The sequence below is a fragment of the Theobroma cacao genome, chromosome 6 (assembly GCF_000208745.1).
Source record: "Theobroma cacao cultivar B97-61/B2 chromosome 6, Criollo_cocoa_genome_V2, whole genome shotgun sequence".
In the NCBI taxonomy this organism is placed as follows: domain Eukaryota; kingdom Viridiplantae; phylum Streptophyta; class Magnoliopsida; order Malvales; family Malvaceae; genus Theobroma; species Theobroma cacao.
In genome coordinates, this window is record NC_030855.1 from 15997858 (window position 1) to 16007564 (window position 9707).

Sequence of the window (9707 nt, forward strand, 5' to 3'; positions counted from 1 at the left end):
CATATCAAAGTATGGGGTATTTCATTTAGGATATCAAGCATTAGGCTTGGAAGCGTAGTACTACGGATCAAGGATATTAAGTATAATGATTTGAATTGTATCACTATAGATTAAAGATATCAAGCATATTATGCTTAGTACCTTAACACACTATATCAATGATATCATCTATTATGTTTGGAATTCTAGTATTACAGATCAAGGATATTTAGTAGATATCATCTATTATGCTTGATACCCTAAGACTTTAGATAAAAGATAATGGGCATTATGCTTGGAATCATAGCACTACAAATCAAAGATAATTAAGTAGTGGATATCACAAGGTCGGCCTTTGGGTGAAGCCACCCAAGCAAGGGCTTTAGGCCTCTAATTTGGGGAGGCCCCAATTTTAGAGAAGATTTATAATTTTATAATAATTATGGTAAAAGTAATTATATTAAAAATATATAAAAATTAAAAAATATATAAAATTAAAAATAATTAATAAAATTATTTGTTCTTTCACTTTTTTAATTATGTGCCTAATAAATCTCAATTTTCTATTACTTCCTTATTTCTAGAATGCTATTAATTTTCAACTATATTCTCTTGTTTCCAATAAACTAACAGTCATGTGTATTTAATCATCTCCAACAACTATTTTTTTCTCACTTATTTCTCTTGTTTCTAATCAATGCCTTTAATGATTTTCAACAGTTTTTTTTCCTATATATAAAACCAAAATTTCTTTTCAATGTATAATATCTACTTTTGAAATCTTCCTTTCTAATTTGCTCTTTCTTCCTTTAACTTCAAATTTTCTCTAAAGAATACACAACAAGTCTGTTCTTTTATTATCTTTATAAAACTATGAGCCTCATTTGCGGTTGCTATAGAACAATTAAAAGGTCTTCTTTCTTTTTTTGAAAAATATAGAGAAAATGGATTTGCATATGCTATGATTTCTTCTAAAGAAATTGCATCTAAAATGAACATAGAATCTAAATTTCGTGATACACGTATTATTTGTAGGAAAAAACAATTTAATGAGAATGTTGATAATGAAATAACTAGATCTCTTGAAGAATCATTTAGAATTGATTACTTCTTGTATATAGTAGATCAAGCAATTTTTTCACTTCAAAGTAGATTTGAACAATTTAAGATATATGAAAATATTTTTAGTTTTTTATTTAGCGGTAAAAAGTTGAAGTTATTAGATGATAATAGTTTGAAAGAATATTGCCTTAATCTTGAATGTTTTTTAAAATATAACAACTATTCTGATATTGATGGTTTATATTTATTTTCAGAATGAAAAATTTTAAAAGAAATTATAGAAGAAGAAAACAGTCCAATTAACATACTTAATCATATAAGAAGACTCGATTCTTTTCCAAATGCCTATATTGTTTTTAGAATAATGTTAACAATTCCAGTAAGTGTTGCTTCAGGAGAAAAAAGTTTTTTAAAACTAAAATTAATAAAATCTTATTTAAGATCAACAATGTCTCAAGAAAGATTAAATGGATTGACTATATTATTAATTAAAAAAAATATTAGAAGAACTTGATTATAAAAGTTTAATTAAAAATTTTGCATCTCAAAACGCTAGAAGAATAAAATTTTAATATTTTTTTAATTTCAATAAAAAATGCCTCATTTGAATATTTAGCTTTAGGCCTTTGAACTTATTGGGCCGCCCTTGGGATATCAAGTAGATATCACAACAAATCAAGGATATCAAGCATTATAATTGGAACTATAGCACCTAAGATCAAGAATATCAAGCACTATACTTGGAAACGTAACACTAAAAATTAAGGATATAATTAAGCAGTATAAAAAATATCATCTATTATGGTTGGAACCATAGTACCTAAGATCAAGGATATCAAGCATTAGGCTTGGAAGCGTAACACTACAGATCATGGATATCAAGCATAATGATTTGAACTGTATCATTAACGATTAAGGATATCAAGCATAATGATTTGAACTATATCATTATCGATCAAGGATATCAAGTATTATGCTTGGTACCATAAAACTTATATCAAGGTTATCATCTATTATACTTGGAATTGTAGTACTGCAGATTAAGAATATTTAATAGATATCAAGTACATATCATCTATTATGCTAGTTACCATAAGACCCTAAATCAATGATATTAGGCATTATGCTTGAAATCATAGCATTACAAATCAAGCATAATTAAGTAATGGATATTAAATAGATATCGCAACAAATCAAGGATATCAAGCATTATAATTGGAATTGTAGTACCTCAGATCAAGGATATCAAGTATTATGCTTGGAAATGTAGCACTATCAAACAATGATATAATTAAGTAGTATCAATGATATCATCTATTATGCTTGAAGCCATAGTACCCCAAATTAAGGATATCGAGCATTAGGTTTGGAAGCGTAGTACTACAAATTAAGGATATCAAGCATAATGATTTAAATTGAATCACCATAAATCAAGGATATCAAGTATTATATTTAGTACTATAATACCCAATATCAAAGATATCATTTGTTATGCTTCAAATTATAACACTATAGATCAAGGATATTTAATAGAAAAATCTTGTAAATAATGATAATAATAGAAAGAAAGAATAATTTTAAATTAAAAAATTATAAATAATAATAGTAATAATAAATCAAAGATAATTATTCTAAAGTATTGATAATTTTTTTTAAAAATTTCTTAGTGTTTCAATTTTATTAACAAATTTTCATATTATATTTGAATTTTTATTATTTTTTATTATTTTGAGATGATTGTAATGTTTGTTATTATTTTGTTTACATGGTGTTTCAGATGTAAGGACTACTTATTTTTCTATATGAAATTCTCTAGCATTTTGCCTTTGTGTTGTAATTATTATATATCTTGTGGTGTAAATATGTTGGGAAATTTATGAAAAGACTGATTGGGTAATACTAAGTGCTGATGTTGAATACATAAATTTGTATATGAAGAATATGGATGCAGATATCACAGAAGAGCTTTTGCAAGATAAAATTTATGAGTTTGGGAAAATTGTTAGCCTGTTTGTAACAAAGGATGAAACTGATTCCTCAAAAGGTTTTGGTTTTGATAAATTTGAAAAAACATTAAATAACGAAAAAAATGACAACAAAGTAGAGACCCAAAGAAATGAGAGATAGACAACAATGACAAATCAAAAGGAAAAAATGAATAAAATAAAAAAAATTAACATTCATATATGAAAAAAGCCTAAAAGCGCAATAACAAACAAAATACAAAAAAATCACAAAAGAAAATCAACACAAAATACATTGAAAAAAGTAAATAAAAGAATGCAAAAACCAAGCCAACCATAAAAATGAAAGAAAAAAATAAAAAGCAAACAAACAAGAAATTGTTCATAACCATAAAAAAAAAAAAGCAAAACCCATTGACAAAAAAGACTAAACTAAGCATGATATGTAAAAAGAATAAATAAAATTTTTTTTAAAAAATTCCATAAGCAAAGATACAAAATAGTTACCTTACTCAAAGGAGAAGACAAAACAACCAAACCAAAAAAAGAGCAAAGAAGTAAGATTGTCAAGTAAGCTGAAAATGAAAAAAAAAACTAAAAAAAGCAAAGTTGAGAAACAAGAAAAGAAATTTCTATAAGGAAGAAAATGTAACAAGTAAGTTGGAAAAGGTAAAAAGAAAAAACACTAAACCTTAGAAAGAGAGAAGGAAAATTATAGAAAAAGAAAGAACAACATGAAAAAGACAAAAAAAATTAAAACAAACGATAAATCTGAAAATGCTCTCAACAGAAAAAAGGATTAGAGATTTAAAAGACCAAAAGAGACTTTTAAATGAAGAAAACACAAAAAAAACCCCAAAAAAACTTCCGTCTTAACCCAATCAATTGAACATGACAAGTGGTCATTAATTAGACCCTTTAGAGACAGATTTAACATATAACTATAGATTCTCTTTAGTTATGATACGTGGTAAAAGCTCTGCACCAACAAGAGAAAAATTTGGAAACACTTTTTTTTTGTGTGAAAAAGTTTTGAATTTTGTTTGCCAATAGTGGAATGACTTGGAATAGTAACAAATATTGGCCCCAGAAGCAAGTATACGTTCAGACAATATATATAATTTATTGGTTAAAATTAAGTCGGTATAGTAAGATTTTATGGACATAATATAATTTGATAATATAGTAACTGATATTGGGCTTGGAAGCATAAAGTTCATATCAAGGATATTAGGCATTTTGCTTGGAATTATAGCAGTGCAAATCAAAGATAATTAATTAAGTAGTAGATATCAAGTATATATCACGATATATTAAGGATATCAAACATTGTAATTGAATCTGTAGCACCTCAGATCAAGGATATCAAACATTATACTTGGAAACGTAGCAGCACAAATCAAGGATATAATTAAGCAATATAAAAATTATCATTTATCATGTTTGGAACCGTAATACTTCAAATCAAGGATATCAAGTATTAGGCTTGGAAGCGTAATACTACAGATCAAGGATATCAAGCATAATAATTTGAATTGCATCACTATAGATCAAAGATATCAAGCATATTATGCTTGGTACCATAACATTCTATATCAATGATATCATCTATTATGCTTGAAATTGTAATCCTACAGATCAAGGATATTTAGTGGATATGATCTATTATGCTTGATACCATAGGACCCTAGATCAAAGATATTGGGCATTATGCTTGGAATCATAACACTACAATTCAAGGATAATTAAGTAGTGGATATCAAGTAGATATCACAACAAATCAAGGATATCAAGCATTATAATTGGAATTGTAGCACCTCAGATCAAGGATATCAAGTATTATACTTAGAAACATAACGTTAAAAATTAAGGATATAATTAAACAGTATCAAAGATATCATCTATTATTCTTGGATCCGTAGTACCCAAGATCAAAGATATCAAGCATTAGGCTTGGAAGCGTAACACTAGAGATCATTGATATCAAGCATAATGATTTGAACTGTATCACTATAGATCAAGACTATCAAGCATTATGCTTGGTACCATAACACCTTATATTAAGGTGTCATCTATTATGCTTGGAACTGTAGTATCCAAGATCAAGGATATCAAGCATTAGGCTTGAAAGTGTAGCACTACAAATTAAGGATATCAAACATAATGATTTTAATTGTATCACTATAAATCAAGGATATCAAGTATTATGCTTAGTACTATAACGCCCTATATCAAATATATCATCTATTATGTTTGAAATTGTAGCACTACAGATCAAGGATATTTAGTAGAAAAATCTTGTAAGTAATGATAATAATAGTAAGAAAGAATAATTTTAAATTAAAAAATTATAAATAATAATAGCAATAACAAATCAAAGATAATTATTTTAAAATATTGATAATTTTTTTAAAAAATTTTGGTGTTTCAATTTTATTATCAAATTTTCATATTATATTTGAATTTTTATTATTTTGGGATGGTTATAATATTTATTATTATTTTGTTTGCACGGTGTTTCAGATGTAAGGACTATTTCTTTTTTCTATATGAAATTCTCCAGCATTTTGCCTTTGCATTGTAATTATTATATATCTTGTGGTGTAGATATGTTGAAAATTTATGAAAAAGAGTGATCGAGTAATGCTAAGTGTCGATGTTGAATACATAAATTTGTATATAAAGAATTTGGATGCAAATATCATAGAAGAGCTTTTGCAAGATAAAATTTATGAGTTTGGAAAAATTGCTAGTTTGTTTTGTAGCAAAGGATGAAACTGAGGCTAGGTTTTGGCTTTGATAAATCGAAATAAACATTAAATAACAAAAAAAAAGGTGACAAAGTAAAGACCCAAAAAAATGAAAGAAAGATAACAATTACTAATCAAAAGAAAAAATGAATAAAATAAAAAAACATCAGCATTCATATATGGAAAAATGCCTAAAAGTGCAATGGTAAACAAAAAACAAAAAAATCACAAAAGAAAATCAACAAAAAATACAATTAAAAAGTAAATAAAGAATGCAAGAACCAAACCAACCATAAAAATTAAAGAAAAAAATAAAAAGCAAACAAGGAAGAAACTATTCATAGCCATAAAAAAAAAAGAGCAAAACCCATTGACAAAAAAAGACTAAACTAGGCATGAAATATAAGAAGAATAAATAAAAAATTTTAAAAAAAATTTCATAAGCAAAGATAACAAACTAACCTTACTGAAAGGAGAAGAAAAGAACAATTAAACAAAAAAAAAAAGAGCAAAGAAGTAGGACTGTCAAGTAAGCTAAAAATGGAAAAAGAACTAAAAAAGTCGAGTTGAGAAACAAGAGAAGAAATTTCTAAAAGGAAGATAATGTAGCAACTACGCTGGAAAGGCAAAAAAAAAACGACACTAAATCTTAGAAAGAGGAAAAAATATTAGAAAAAGAAAGAACAACATGAAAAAGACAAAACAACATTAAAACAAATGATAAATCTGAATTTTCTCTCAACAAAAAAAAAAAAAGATTAGAGATTCAAAAGACTAAAAGATACCTCTAAATAAAGCAAACACAAAAAAAAACCCTAAAAAAAATCTTCTCTCCTAATCCAATCAATTTGATCTCCACATATAAATCAAATGGACATGACATGTGGTGATTAATTAAACCTTTTAGAGACAAATTTAATATATAAATCTATATTCTCTTTGGTTATGATTCATGGAAAAAGCTTCGCACCAACAAGAGAAACATTTGAAAACACTTTATTTTTTGCGTGAAAACGTTTTGAATTTTGATTGTCAATAATGGAATGACTTGGAACAATAACGAATATTGGTCCCAGAAGCAAGTTTGGCCTGATTATAATGTTTAGTAAATTTGTTGTCGGTAATGATGAGAAATAGTAATGTGTTGAGATCTTGGTTTATTGCTTTGGAAGGAAAAAAAAAGTTAAGTACTGTATTTGCATGTAGCATAGATTCCCAAGTATTAGTGCAGAAGAGTGTCGAATCTTGTGTTAAACAAGAGACTTTTTGACTTGCAAGACTAAACCAAAATTGACCCAACATGCCAAGTTATCTTCATTTATTTAGGAGGTTTATTCCATTTTGGTATTGGGGTAAGATCTTATGATTATGTTGGAAGCAATGAGGATTAGACCTGTCAAAATTGACCTGGCCTATTGGGTCGACCCATTTTTTGTTAAAAATTGGATGGGTTGGGTTTGAATTCTTCAAGCCCATATTAAAATCGAACCTAGATGGCCCGCCCATATGAATATTAGGCTATATCAGACTGGGACGGGCCAACCCAATAAGCCAAAAGAAAAAAAAAATCTTTTAAATGGCCAAGTCCACAAGCTGGTCCAGCTTCCTTTCTTTTTTTGCTTTGCCAACTAGCCAAACTCACTTTACCGCCCCATTTTTCCCCTTTTCTTCTTTCACTCTACTGCTAGTCTGCTACCATATTCAATTCTTCATGACTACATGTCTGCATCCCATTTCTTTTTTCTTCTTTTTTTTCTTCCTTTTGTTTCTTTCTTTTTATTTATCTATCTTTTACATTTTTGAGGTCAACACTTTTAGATCTTAAATGATCTATTTCTCTCTTTGATTTTTTTGCCAAAAAGGTTATATTTTGAGGTTATTTCTTTCTCTTTCTCTCTTTTTATGATTCAGTATTTTTTTTGTTTTCTTCTTTATATATGCTTTATCTATTGACTGTTGCTACATTTACTTACTTTTTTTTTGGGTAATTGAAGATTGGTTTGGGATTGTTCTGGGAAAGTTTGTTGATATAAATCTAGAGAAGTGATGATTAATTGTTCTAATTAGTTGTCTTTCAAAAAAAATTCTAATTACTTATTGGAATTTGTTGTATAGTATCATTATTTCACATATTTTTTTTAAAAAATTTAATTAATTAATTATATTTTAAATTAAATATAGGAATCAAGGCAACACCGTGTTGCATCCGAGTAGAAGGAAAGAAATTTAACTGGAAAAGCAAACTAACTTGTATATAAATAACAAGTATAATTTTTGTTGAATAATTTTTTTCTACTATTTCTTTTTCCATGGAAAATAGAAAAAAAAAGCCTCAATTTACCTATAATTATATGTACAAATCACTGCTGAAATCATCTCTCGCTATTTACATTTAACGCAAGGCCATGTAGTAAAAATATTGTAAATACCATTCCTCCCTCCCAGCATTTGTTTTAGTAAGTATATCCCCTTATTTGAACAAGCACCTGTCATATTTTTTAGTACATGAAATATTTTTTAGTAATATATTATTTCACATGTTTTAGACTTTTAGTACATGAAATATTTGTCATTATTTGTTGCTCCTTTTGTTTCCACATTTAATTCTCACTTGAATTGTAGGGTTTTTGCAATCTTTTTTATTTTTTTCACAGCTTGTCTCAACCCGCAAATATAAAGGTGGGGGAGATGCTTTGTTTTGATTTAGGCTTCTCAACCCATAAATATTTGGATCCACTTTTAATTACTAATCTTTTCTCTCCTTGTTTATTTTATTTATCTTTTATTAATCATATATAAATAAATATTGTTGTTCGTTGGTGTAAATTTTTAATATTTATTATTCATGTTTATGTTATTTGAAGGTAATGATGATGGATCACTTAGTTGAAAATTGTGTAAATTTGGGTGATGATGTTAAAATTTTGAATGAAGAAGAAATTCCCTCCCAATCCCATATATTTAAATCTGAACAATTGAGTAAGAGGGCGAAAAAAGAAACTTCAAATGCTTGGAGTTATTTCACTAAAATAGACAAAAAGCAAGATGGAGTAGAAAGGACAACTTGTAACAATTATAAAACGAAGTATAAGGTTGGTCTTAAACCCGGTGGCTCTAATTATAGCACTTCACATTTGCGTCGTCACATTGAAACTTGTAAATTTATTTCATATTTTAATCCACATCAAATGCTTATGGATCATGAAGGGAAAATAAGAGCTAGAAAATTTGATCTTAGGATTTTACGTAACATGCTTGCTGAAGCTATAATTAAGTATGACTTGCCTTATACTTTTGTTGAATATGATAAGATTAGAGCTTGGGTTAAGTATGTAAATCCAGATGTGGTGATGCATTCTAGAAACACTACTGTATTTGATGTCGGGAGGACTTATTTGAGAGAGAAAGAGAAACTCAAACAAGCTATGGTCAAGGTACTTAATAGAATTTGTTTAACTTCTGACGTATGGACAACATCTACTTCTGAGGGTTATATTTGTTTGACTGCTCACTTTCTCAATGACAATTGGAAGTTATGTAGCAAGTTACTTAACTTTTGTCGTATGCCTCCTCCACACATTGGAGTTGAATTAGTTGTCAATGTATTTATTTGTTTGAAAGAATGGGAAATAGATAAAAAAGTTTTCTCCCTTACTTTAGATAATGCTTCTGCTAATGATAACATGCAATGTCACGACCCGGAACTCCCCATCGAGCCCATGACAACAGCCGCGAAGCCTCGACAAACATTCTTCAACCCGAATGTCGATCGAAACCTTGTAAGGCTCTCGTATCAACTTTCGCACTTCCCTGGTGAGCAATAGTTATCAAATATCAAAATACGAAGGATTACAAATCATTTTCAAATCATAACATAACATTTTTTTTTTGCTCACAGGGGCATTTTCGTCATTTTTGTCGAAAATCTCGAAACTTGCTAAAAATGTAGGTA